This window comes from Podarcis pityusensis (assembly GCF_964106645.2).
Source record: "Podarcis pityusensis genome assembly, chromosome: 11".
Taxonomy (NCBI): domain Eukaryota; kingdom Metazoa; phylum Chordata; class Lepidosauria; order Squamata; family Lacertidae; genus Podarcis; species Podarcis pityusensis.
The window spans coordinates 52,712,710-52,725,312 of NC_138036.1; the positions used below are offsets into that span (position 1 = coordinate 52,712,710).

General features: G+C 44.6%; 1 protein-coding gene across 1 annotated transcript in view; it reads right to left on the reverse strand.

The window, feature by feature from the left end:
• S1PR3 (sphingosine-1-phosphate receptor 3) overlaps positions 1 to 12,603 on the reverse strand; it is an 81,050-nt gene that overhangs the window by 29,472 nt on the left and 38,975 nt on the right. The window lies entirely within an intron of this gene.

A 12,603-nucleotide genomic window follows, 5' to 3' on the forward strand; every position in this document is an offset into this window, starting at 1 on the left:
CTGTGATTCTAAATTATTTTTACAGTGGTTCAAGTTAAGAACAGTTTCAGGTTAAGAACGGACCTCCAGAATGAATTAAGTACTTAACCCAAGGTACCACTGTATAGAAATACAAATATGGCTTGCTAAAGCCATGCGGTCCTGACTTGGAGCAACCAGCCCAGATGTCCTTCCTGGTCGGGTTCACATGGTGGGAGGAAAAAGAGTACAAAGAGTTTAGTGACCCTTCCTCCCAAGGTGTGACCTAGCTAAGCCTAGCTGGACAGCTTACTCTATGGTCTTAACCCCTGCATGCATTAATTAGAGTCAAGCATGCTACGGTTTATTTTTATGTCAGCAGATTATGGACCTTGGAATTTATAAGAAACATTTCTCTGTATCAGAGCAGCCAGGCCAATGGCAATTACTTTAACTTGCAACTCTCAATGAACTCTTTGAGTACAACATCTGCACTAATAGATTATCTTTAATAATGTATTAGTTACTCCCATAGAGCCCCATAGAGTTTCAGCATTCTACCCCTTCATTTCCATAACACCACCACCACCACCACCACAATAATAATTTTATTATTCATATGCTGCCCATCTGACTGGGTTGCCCCAGTCATTCTGGGCAGCTCCCAACAAAATATTAAAAACACTGATGCCTCCCCATCAGTGAGGAGGCTCCACTTTTAGGGAAGGTGTGAGGAGTCCAGGTTCCCAGCTAAATAACACAGTAAGCGTAGGTAATTAAAAAGGAGGATTTACTGCAAAAACAAACAGATAGCTCTGGACGGCTCTAACAAAGCCTCCGGCATCATTACTCAAGATGACCCTTCTGAAGACTCCTTCCAGGGATGACAGAAGATATCGAACTTACGACCCTTACGTCTCTTGTTTTGCTTCCTATCTAACAGCCCTCCCATTCACGGACTCTTCAGACTTAGTGGAACAGCTCCCACCTCTTCCTTTTCTGAGAGGCTGTCTCTGAGACTGTTCGTGCCTTTTTGTGCTTCCTGTGAGCTTTGACTGCGTTCTAGCCTGCTCTCAGCTACTGCCTTATCAGCCAGTCCATCAAGGTCAGGAAGAGCCGTAGTCTGCAGCTACCTGTTTGACTAACATCTAAGCCTCTCTGTTCCTGGCTGCTTTCTGCAGTTGGCTGCAAACCTTCGCTTGGAGCTGGCTCATTCCTGACAGGAGGCAACTGAGAGCAAGCCTAGTGCTGAGCTGACCCCAACTGTGCCTCCATTTCCAGGGACATGGAGATGCCAGAGTCCAGTATAAACATGCCTCACAGGATCATCCCACTCAAAGGAGGGCATGTCTGCTTACCCAGTCTTAGGACACCAGCTGCTTACCATGCAAGGAGCTGTTTCTGCCCCACTCTTCAAAAGGAAGCTGCAGGGACATGCCACTTGTTGGCTCAACCTCTTAGCTCATGCTTAGCCATGCATTTAACTTCTCATGTATTTGCTGATTCCTTCAACCTGCAGCTTGCCTGATGTACTGATCTGATCTAATAATGCAAGCCTTTAGTGGAACTGGATTAAATTAAGGGCTATAATTCAATATAGTGCTAAGGTGAACGTTCCGTCAGCACAAGGATTTGTTTCTTGCACAATGTAATGTTCTACCTCTCTCCTCTCCTTTGTACCCCTATATCTGTTCTGGGGGTTCACCGGACCCTTTGGGGCAGATTTGGAAGGCACCCATGGTGGGAGGAGAGGGTGGGAAAATCCTCTTGTTCCAGCACTAATCCTTGTGGTAGTGAGAAAATTTAGTTGAATTTCACCTTAAGTCCCTATGTATTTTGGTGCAATTAAAAGGTAAAGGGTAAAGGGACCCCTGACCATTAGATCCAGTCGTAGCCGACTCTGGGGTTGTGGCGCTCATCTCACTTTATTGGCTGAGGGAGCCGGTGTACAGCTTCCGGGTCATGTGGCCAGCATGACTAAGCCGCTTCTGGCGAACCAGAGCAGTGCACGGAAACACCGTTTACCTTGCTGCCGGAGTGGTACCTATTTATCTACTTGCACTTTACATGCTTTCGAACTGATAGGTTGGCAGGAGCAGGGACCGAGCAACAGGAGCTCACCCCGTCGTGGGGATTTGAACCGCCGACCTTCTGATCGGCAAGTCCTCGGCTCTGTGGTTTAACCCACAGCGCCACCCACGTCCCTTTGGTGCAATCACAAACCTCTGATTCAGAGTTTGCATCTTGTAGCTCTACCAAGAAGTAACTGTTTTTCTTCTTCAAGGAAACATACCTTTTGTCCTAATTAAACTGTAAGGGAGACGCAGAGATCTAAACAGAGACTATTATTTGTGGCGCTGCATCTCTTTACGTGCATTTATTTTTGATTCAGATTTGTCAAGGCCAATGGCTAGTACGATAAAGTTATTTGGTTTGGTTTGGTCCTAATTAGAATCTGGAAGCAATTCACTGAAACCAAGCAAAAATCCCCCCTCCCGGAAGAAACCGCAACCCATCTTTATTTAGGGAAAGGATGGCAATGACCCCCAGGGAAAATGCTATTTATCACATAGTCAATCACTGCAAAAATGTAATATGCTCACAAGACCTTAGCCAGAGAGTCTTAAATTCCTTTATGAGCAATATAAATAAAGTAAGCTTATTTCACGAACGTTTAGTCAAACTTTTGAACCTGCCATATCAGTTAGAACCCTACAACAACATGAGGGTGATGTGGTATGTCTTAAAATAGAATATGTTTCAACCAATTTCTTTGCAGCGTTTGAGTGTATTTTTAAAAATAAAAATAAAAAATAAAAATTGCTAGCCCTGAAGAAAAGGAAATGATGCTGTTTCTTAAGAGCTGCTGTTTAATGTGGCTTCATTCCAGGTATATCCATTTAGCAGCTGTTTGGAGATAAATGAGCCTGAGAAGAATTTTAGATGAATGCTCCTCTGCAGGAACTCACAATAATCGCTTCACATTTCCCTTGGAAACAAAATCAGGCAAATGGACTTCACCTAATCAATCTCATGTGTTCAGGGACTTTAATGCATTTTTAAATGGGGGGAAAAAACCCCTTCTCTGATCCAGTTCTCCATCTTTCAAACAATATGGAACTTGAGCATGTGAAATGATTATGGGAATGGATGTGTGGAGAATGTTGAGCATAGTTTGTTTGCTTTCCCAGATGCGTTCTTTTCTACCTGGTTCACGGTATCCTCTGTGGGATTGATCGGAGACAAAGCCTTCAGGTTACTGCAGAAGACAGCTGTAATCATTTCTTCCTTCCTTGCAATCAGATGTGACAGTGTGCAGAAATTGAGAGATGTGGAATACCCACACCCTTGGAATTTGAGAAGAATATTTTGACCACATTCATTGCTGAATGTAGTGTGCAGCCGTACCTTGGAAGTAGAACAGGTTTTTGAAAATGTTTGAAAACCAAAGCACAGCTTCCGATTGGCTGGAGGAAGTTCCTCCAGCCAATCAGAAGCCACGGAAGCCCCATCGGATGTTCAGCTTCCAAAAATAGTTTGCAAACCAGAAAAATCACTTCTGGATTTGTGGTGTTCAGGAGCCAAAATGTTCGAGAACTAGGCTGTTCTAAAACCAAGGTACGACTGTACTGGGAAATCATGAACAGAGGACCAGAAAGATTAGTTTGATTCCGCTTGCCACTTGTTGGATCAAGTCTTTAGGACCTGGGTTCTTAGAAACCTGGGTTCTGGGACCATATGCCCTTTGGAAAAAAATCAGGTTCCCCCTCCCCGTATAAAGCAGTTTCTCCCAACCCGGTAACCTTCAGATATGCTGGACCACAACAGCTCATTCGAAAGTTGCTCACTTCCAGATTTCAGCACTTTATGGAAGAGAAATGGAAGCTTTAAAATTACATTACAGTCATACCTTGGTTTTCGAACAGTTTAGTTCCTGGACGTTTTGGCTCCTGAACGCTGCAAACCTGGAAGTGACTGTTCCAGTTTGCGAACTGCTTTTGGAAGCCTAACATCTGGTGGGGCTTCTGATTGGCTGCAGGAGTTTCCTGCAGCCATTCGGAAGCTGTGCTTTGGTTTCCAAACGTTTTGGAAGTTGAACTGATTTCCAGAACGGTTTCCGTTTTACTTCCAAGGTATGACTGTACAGTCATACCTTGAGTTGAATGCGCTTCGGGTTGAGCGCATTCGAGTTGTGCTCCACGGCAACCCGGAAGTAATGGAATGCGTTACTTCCGGGTTTCGCCGCTCGCGCAGACGCTCAAAATGATGTCACGCGCATGCGCGGAAGCGGCGAAACGCGACCCGTGCACATGCAAACGCGCCATCGCGTCTTGCGTTCTGTTCAGGATGCGAACGGGGCTCCGGAACGGATCCCATTCGCATCCCGAGGTACCACTGTACAGTGGTACCTCGGGTTACATATGCTCCAGGTTACATATGCTTCAGGTTACAGACTCCGCTAACCCAGAAATATTACCTCGGGTTAAGAATTTTGCTTCAGGATGAGAACCGAAATCGTGCTCCGGTGGCACGGCAGCAGCAGGAGGCCCCATTAGCTAAAGTGGTGCTTCAAGTTAAGAACAGTTTCAGGTTTAAGAACGGACCTCCAGAATGAATTAAGTACTTAACCCGAGGTACCACTGTATTAATACCATTGCTAGAAGTTTGTCCTGGCCTTTGGATAGAAAAATAAACATGTACAAAAAACCCTAAAGTTCACTTTGGGATAGGCAGAAAGGAGGAGGGGAAATGGAAGTCTTATTGCACCCACAGAGCTCCAGAAAACAGAGAGCTGGATGTAACCCCTAGTCTAAACGTCTGGCAAAGACAAGCTCAGCTGCTGCACAGAACCAATTTGAGTAAAAAAGACAGCTTTACCCTTTAGTCTGCTTTTTTTGTTTGGACTGAACAATAGAAAGGACACAGAATGTTCTCTATCTACAGATATTTTTTTTGCTCTCCCCCGCACCTACCCGAAAAGCTGTTAAATATCTATTGTGTCCCAAGATCATTATAATATTTTTTTAAAAAAAACAAGTCATGGGCACTTCCTGAGAGCATGTCCATTGCTATTTAAAGGTTTATTGAAATTATGTGCTAAAAATTCTTTCTTCACAGCATGAAAACATTGCTTTCATTAGCTCTCAGAGTGGATAGTATTGCCTCAAACGAGTATAAAAATCTAGGTGTTTTTTCTATGGTATAATGCATTTGCATACCCCCCCCCCCGGTGCAAGTCACTTGGAGACCTTTGGATAACAAGCAGATGATGCTTAATAAATAGAAATAAGAACAGATCTCTCTTTTCTGTGAATTGCTTTGAGCACAATATATTTTTGGAAAATACAGTGTCTCTCTCTCTCTCTCTGTGTGTGTGTGTGTGTGTGTGTGTGTGTGTTGATAAACCATTCAGCAAAATAAGCATATTGGGAAGGAGGACATATAAAACAAAATATTATATTATATATATTATTTATACAAATATAGAAAAATAAACATCATTTTCCATCTTATTGTATGTTTTGTTTCATTTCAGAAAAATAATATTTTGTTTATTATTGTTGTTTATATTTTGAATTACCATACTTTTCCGTGTATAAGACTATGTTTTTTCCCTTAGAAATCATGCTAAAAGTTGGGGTCATCTTATACCTGGGTAGTGCATAGGGTGGACGTTTGATTGGTTGCTGTCGCGGCTGTCAGCGGCTATTGTGCATGTTATTGGTTGCTGTGTCAATGGGTGGTGTTGACTGGGTGATGCTGCAGTAATTGGGCAGGCAATTGGCAGCTTCTGTCAGCGAGGGGACAGACGGGAGGCGGATTTTGCAACGCGTGCGTGTGAGCGGTTTTCATCATTCCCCTCTAAAGAAAGCTCAACAACCCTTGGTAATCCCCCTCCCCCCAAAAGCTCAACAACTCTGCTCAATTCTCTCCCCAAAAATCTCAACAACTTTGTGCCATCTCCCCCCATTTACTTAAATTCCAGTCTCCAAAAATTGGGGGCATCTTATACATGGGGGTGTCTTATAGACGGGAAAGTACGGTAGATATATATAAAAGGTAAAGGTAAAGGGACCCCTGACCATTAGGTCCAGTCGTGACCGACTCTGGGGTTGCTGTGCTCATCTTGCTTTATTGGCCGAGGGAGCCAGCTTCCGGGTCATGTGGCCAGCATGACTAAGCCACTTCTGGCGAACCAGAGCAGCGCACGGAAACGCTGTTTACCTTCCCGCTGGAGCAGTACCTATTTATCTAGTTGCACTTTGACGTGCTTTCAAACTGCTAGGTGGGCAGGAGCAGGGACAGAGCAATGGGAGCTCACCCCGTCGCGGGGATTCGAACTGCCGACCTTCTGATCGGCAAGCCCTAGGCTATGTGGTTTAACCCACAGCGCCACCCGCGTTAATCCAACCCTGTGTGTGTGTGTGTGCATGTGCGCACTCTCACACACACACACAGCCTGAAGTTTCTTAACATTCTTTGAACAGTGTGTCCTCCTTCATGGAGAGCACGTGTTGCAGTGGGGGTCTAGCAGAACACCCCCTTTTGGTTGCTGGGCGGGATTGTCTAGATGGCCATGACTGTGACTGGGCTATTCTGGGTTGTTAGGGAGATTTTGATGTTACCAAATTTCTGAATAGCCCGAACGTTATATATTCCTCACACGCAACGTTGAGCTTCCTCTTTTCACTGCGCACATTGGATCGCCCGCCTACCTTCCCTAATTTAGGGCTGTTGTGTTTGACCTTGCTATGCCTGTCATGGGGTCGTCTGCTCTTGGGGCAGGGGCCCGGTAGGAATTTTGTCCATCTGGCAGATTGGCTGGTGCCATTTGGTTTTTGCCTACTACGTAGCAAATCGTCACAACTTGTAAGGTTGCGGTTAGGCATTGGTTAAAAAATTGCTTGGTGGAGGGGTATGGATTGGCTGTGCCTGCCCCTCCAATGCTGCTGCTGCAAGGGAATTCCATTAAAGGAATCCAGGGGTTTGCCATGCTTTTGTCCGAATCCCTGGCAAGGGGCTTGGGCCACACAAGCCCCTGGGAGCATTCGGGGAGAGGTGAGAGCCTGTCGCCCAGCTCCATTCTCTCCCCATAATGTTTTCCCTTACTGACTTTCGCAGGGTGGCGGAAGTCAGTTCTGTCCCTGGGCAGGGACAGATAGTCGTAACCAATGCCTAAGCAACCACTCACATTATGCATTTTAATAAAGTTGTGGCCAAAATTATGCCAAAAACGTTAAACAAAATTTCTGTGTGAATTGTGATTTCTTTGGGGGTTGGCTTGGGGACCTCAACATGCAAATGTTACCATCCTGCTTTCCCCAGTTCAGCTGCTACCAAAAGATAGGTTAATTCTGCTATTATGCAATGGATGTTGGAAACAACTTAGCCTTCCCTGAGAAGGTAGGTTTGAGCGCCTGGCCTGGGAAACATGACATTGCCCTTGGCTCTTTCTGACACAGGCCTGTCCCATGAGATGGTCTTGTTCTTGAAAACAAGGAAGTGAGGCGGCTTCGGCTGCCCACACAGCAGATACAAACTATTTCCTGCTTGAGTCTGTTGCAAATGGGAAATGTCCATACCTTTGGGAGAGACACTATTTCTTGATATTCCTACCTCCCCCAGGGGTGATTTACTATGATAAAGTTTCAGAACTCCTGACTGAGGCTCAGTTCCAAAGCTTGGATATTCATCGAGTCTAGGATAATATGTTTTTATCTTGCGGTAGTACACAGAGATCATCATCAAGGGGAATGCAAGGGTATCATTCAGTCTCATCACCCCACAAATGGATTAAGTGTACTTCTGGCTCATAGAAGGCTTTGAACCAAATTTATATATACATTGGATGTTGAATACATAGTTGCATGCATGCAAAACCACAGGCATGGTTGGGATCCATAGGCATCATCCAAACTAACCCCCAAATCCTATATCATCTCTTAAAAATTGAGGGTAATTTTGAGATTTAATAGGGTTGCCATACATCCGGAATTTCCCGGACATACCTGGAATACTGCAGCCAGAAGCAGTGGCTGGGCGGAAACTGCTAAAAATGTCCGGGAAAATCCGGACGCATATCAACCCATGTCGGCAGTGTTGTTTTTGGCAATTTTCCTGAAAAATAAACAGGCAAAAAAGCTCAACAACTTATTATCCATTCCAGTTTCTTCGTGGATGGCAGTTTATATGATCGGGTGCTAGAATCCCAGCAAGGACTTTCCCAGCTTACTTTCACTGGCTATATCAGATAGCAAAGATGGAAGTGGGTTTTCACTAGAAGATATGGGAAATCTAGCTTTTTGACACAGCTTTTTGAAAACTAGCAAGACACGGGAGAAGAATCAACCCCTGGTGGCAAATGCTACTCATTGCACCTTCTGTGGAAGGACTTTACGAAACAAGGTTATTTTTGCATGTATGTAACCCAGGGGCATTGGGACGCGGGTGGCGCTGTGGGTTAAACCACAGAGCCTAGGACTTGCTGATCAAAAGGCTGGCGGTTCGAATCCCTGCAACAGGGTGAGCTCCAGTTGCTTGGTCCCTGCTCCTGCCAACCTAGCAGTTCGAAAGCACATCAGACTGCAAGTAGATAAATAGGTACTGCTCTGGTGGGAAGGTAAACGGCATTTCCATCCGCTGCTCTGGTTCGCCAGAAGCGGCTTAGTCATGCTGGACACATGCCGGACACATGTACGCCGGCTCCTTTGGCGAGATGAGCACTGCAACCCCAGAGTCAGTCACAACTGGACCTAACGGTCAGGGGTCCCTTTACCTTTTAACCCAGGGGCACAGGAAGGGGGCGCAGTGGGGGTGGACCAACCCAGGTGTCTTCGCTGAGGGGAGTGACATTTGAAGGGGGAGGAGCTGCGCCACTTTGCCAGCTGCATTCCCCCCTTCCACCTTCATTTTGACAGCTGGTGGAGGCTTGAGTTGCAGGTGGGTGGCACGCCGAATGTCCGCCATCAGCAGCTTGCTCTGCCCCCATGGATGGCTCGCTCCGCTCCTGGCTACAGCGCACGTGCCGCTCCGTGCACCCGAGCGGCTATCCCGCATCTGGGAGGGCACCGTCAGCGTCCCGCCCCTCTCGGGAGCACGCCTGCCCTGGGCAGCGCATTCATATGCTCCGCCGCTGATGTAACCATAGCTTTGCTACAAACATTCCTATATGTAATGCTACGAAAGAATTCTCAGCTAAGAGTCAATGCAGATGTCTTTCCCAACAGGAAAAGTCAACAAACGGCTATCACATTTTTATTTACTTATTTTTAAATATCTTTTCAGGCACAGCAACCTCATCGGAGAGTTTGATGCCTGGCAAATTTCAGGCACTTAGTTGTTGGGGGGTGGGGTTTGTGCAAGGAGTTTTTAAAACCTAACAAAGTGGGGTTCTTTAATAAATAAATAAATCCGAACCTCTTATATTTATTGGCAGACAAAGCCGTCCCTTTTGAGGGGATGGATCCTGCCAAATTTCAGACAAATGGGTACAGGGGGATTTGTGCAAGAATTGTTTTAAATTTGGACCCAACCCACTGTTTTTTTTAAAAAAAATAAAGCAGGATTTAAAATAGCTTTAAATAGAAAGCAAAATAAGAAACTATTTCAGCAAGAGGGTTTCTGACATGACGAAGGCCAATACCTCTGGTTCTATGGGTTTCTCTGAAACTTACACCCTCATGGAAGTTTATATTAAGATATGTATTCTCAAACTCCCCCCTCCCTCGCTTCTCTATCAAGAAGCATGTGACGTCCTGGCCCCATTTTAACATACCCAAGATAAAATGCTAGATTAGGCTTTAGTTCTTGACTTCTGTTTCTGTACAACTACATCAAATACAACTCTCTCATGTCAGTAGCATTGGCAGAACTTCGTTCTGTTGTTTACTCTCAGTTCCAAGATGGACAACGACAAGTTCATATTCAGATAAGCGTTTTTGTTTGTTTTCTAACTTGAAAGGGCCATTAGTAGCTGTACTTTCAAATGCAGATCATCTCAGAAATGACATACGAACCACTGTGCTTAGAATTAAGCAGAATGCAAGGGGGGGGGAGAGAGCACAAGTCAACATGATTCAGTGTAGCTCTAGAAGCTGTAAATCATATTGCAGGTCAAACGACATAGGTTATACATCAAAATGCCCAGAAGATTTGTCATAGCATGCTGTCAAGTAACGTTACAGCTTTATGGTCTAAAAACATTTGTATCCCAATCCCAGAAGAGATAGTTCAACCCTGTGCGACCTTGGACAAATCCATACCAGGTTTTTTTCTTCACTGCTAAAACTATAGCTAATCCAGAATGAGGCAGCTAGACTGGTGACTGGGAGCGGCCGCCGAGACCACATAACACCAGTCTTGAAAGGCCTACATTGGTTCCCAGTACGTTTCTGGGCACAATTCAAAGTGTTGGTGCTGACCTTTAAAGCCCTAAACGGCCTAGGATCTAGTATACCTGAAGGAGTGTCTCCACCCCCATCGTTCTGCCTGGACACTGAGGTCCAGCTCCGAGGGCCTTCTGGCGGTGGTGGCACCCGCCCTGTGGAACGCCCTCCCACCAGATGTCAAAGAGAAAAACAACTACCAGATTTTTAGAAGACATCTGAAGACAGCCCTGTTTAGGGAAGCTTTTAATGTTTAATTGACTACTGTATTTTAATATTTTGTTGGAAGCTGCCCAGAGTGGCTGGGAAACCCAGCCAGATGGGCGGGGTATAAATAAATTGTTGTTGTTATAAAAGAGATTGTCATCATCTTGGAAAAACTTTCCAGCTGAATGCATACATGATAGTCAAACATTTCTTAACATACAGCTGCCAGTCTTGACACACTTCAGATCTTCAAATGCTATGGCTTGGGGACATTCTTTGTTAAGAGCCCTGCTAGATAAGCTCAAGGGCTCATCTGGTTTAGCTTCCTGTACTCACAGTGTCCAACCTACGAGCCTATGGGAAGCCCCCTAGTATTACCTGTGTGTGATAGTTGTGGGAATGTTCAGGGTGGCAGGAGAGGATATATTGTTAATTAATATCCTTCCTAACTTGCGCTAGCAACCATCCCTTTGCCCCACGCCACGCCACGCCACTGTCTGGGCTCCATCTCCAGGCTCCATCTGGTGGGCCACAGGCTGTCTACCCCTTCCCTAAGAGCTTGGATTCTGAAGTTAGAAGGTGTTTTAGAGAGAAAAGAGAAATAAGAGGGCTTCCAGAGGACCTGGTCCAAAATGGATGATGGCTTGTTGCTACAGACCTGGGGGGTTACAAGAGCATAGCTGTCAACTTACAGATTTGAAAATAAGGGACCAGCAGCCTCGAAAATAAGGGATCAGCAGCCAAAATAAGGGATCAACAATTACTTTGATAAAATACATATTTTGTTGAGTGCAAATGGCTTTAGATACCTATTAGGTCCATAAATTACCATATAGCATATATTCAACACAAAAAAAACAGCAACAATTTGTTGTTGACAAAGGACAGCTGGACATAGAAAGGGCCCCATTACCTTCAGTAGCTTATTTAAGGGACATCACCAATAAGGGACAGCAGCGGGACATGGCGCTGGGATAAGGGATTGTCCCGCCAAATAAGGGACACTTGACAGCTATGGACAAGAAGGGTTGAGAGATGCCTGCAGAATTAAGCAAGGGCTGATGCTATGAAGACATACAGTTGCAAACAGGTGTTGCGTATGTGTATGAAGTGTTTGTGTATGGTGTCTCTCTGATTTTCTCTTAAAAACTCATGCTCTCCCGATGATCCACGTATGTTTCAACTAGTGAACAACAATGCAAAGGTTTCCCAGGGATGTCTCACAACAAGCATTAGACACATCTTATCTATTAAACAAATGGAACATTTGTCTCTGACAATTTCACTGCAGGGGGCAGTCTGGAAAAACCAATGCCTGATATTTTGGAAGCATACAAAGTCAGGTTTTTTATTATTATTATTAATTTGAGATTTCGTATTAAGACACATAGGTTCAGCTTGATTTACATGACATTTGGGTATTTTTTACACTTAATATATTTTATAATCAGTTTGTTTTAACATGCTTTTTTAAGGTATCTCGACTTTTGGGATTGGGTAGGTTATTAACTAAATAAATAGTCAGGGATGCAAACCTATGTACCGTAACTCGCTTGCAAACAAGTCCCACTGAGCAAAGAGGGTTACCTCCTATGTAAATATGCACAAGATCAGACTGTTAATTACTTCCTTAATACATCCTAATAAGAAGCTTACCAGAATGCAGTGTCTGACCCCAATAAAATTACCAGGTCCCTTAAGGCTTTGCTTTGGATTCTTAATGCTCTTAGATACTTTTTGTCAGATTTTTCTAGTTGCTTTATTAGTGAGTTTGCAGATAAACTAATTCAAAGTTGGGCTGAACTGCTACAGTTTTGATTCATATGTGCTAAATTCTTGGTTTAAGTAATTTCAGTGGAATGAAACGATCTAAACGAGGGTGTCCTAAAAATGCTGTTGGCAGATATAGGTAACTTCGAAATGGTAAACAAAAGGCAATGGTTTGGCCTTCACATGGTGTCTAGACAGAAGCAATTAACACTAATTAATGGCTGCATCTGCTGCTTGCCATGCCAGCACTCAAACGGCCATTTGGCTTGAATGTTCCTCTGTT